The following is a 943-nucleotide window of genomic DNA, read 5'->3' as shown; positions in this document are numbered from 1 at the left end:
GACACCACGTGCTCCAAAAAGCTAACCTTTTCAACCAAAATTCACATTTACTGAATTTTGCGTATAACTGCTTGTCTCACAAAATCTGTAATACTAACCTCAAATGCTCGGCGTGTTTGGCTTCACCTTGTGAATAAACTAAAATATCATCAATAAACACAACCACAAATCGATCCAAGTATGGCCTGAATACTCGATTCATTAAATCCATAAATACCACAGGGGCATTAGTGAGCCCAAACGGCATCACTAAGAATTCATAGTGACCGTACCTCGTTCTAAAAGCGGTTTTGGGTATGTCCGAGTCTCGAACCCTCAACCGATAATAACCGGATCTCAAATCTATCTTGGAAAATCTGAGGCTCCCTTTAATTGATCAAACAAATTATCAATACGTGGCAACGGTATTTATTCTTTATGGTCACTTTATTCAACTGACGATAGTCGATGCACAATCTCATGGTTCCATCCTTCTTTTTCACAAACAATACGGGTGCGCCCCATGGAGAAAAACTCGGTCGATCGAAACCTCTATCCATCAATTCTTGCAATTGAACTTTCAATTCCTTTAATTCCGTTAATGCCATACGATACGGGGCTATTGAGATTGGCGTGGTACCAGGTACAATCTCGATGCCGAATTCCATCTCTCGAACCGGTGGCAACCCGGTAACTCCTCGGAAAAACATCCGGATACTTACAAACCATGTATCGATTCAAGTTTCCTTTCCATCTCTTTGCTATCAAATACATACGCAAGGTATGTTTCACACCCTTTTCACATATCTCGGCGGTCATTGAAGATATTATCGCTGGCACCCCTTCAAATCGGTAGACTCAACTCGGACTACCTCATCATGTGCACTCCTCAAATCGATGGTTTTCTTTTGCGGTTCACCATTGCATCATGTATGGTCAACCAATCCATACCAAGAATGACATC

This window comes from Gossypium arboreum, unplaced genomic scaffold, assembly GCF_025698485.1.
Source record: "Gossypium arboreum isolate Shixiya-1 unplaced genomic scaffold, ASM2569848v2 Contig01116_ERROPOS33580488, whole genome shotgun sequence".
Taxonomy (NCBI): domain Eukaryota; kingdom Viridiplantae; phylum Streptophyta; class Magnoliopsida; order Malvales; family Malvaceae; genus Gossypium; species Gossypium arboreum.
Note: the sequence above shows the minus strand (reverse complement) of the source record.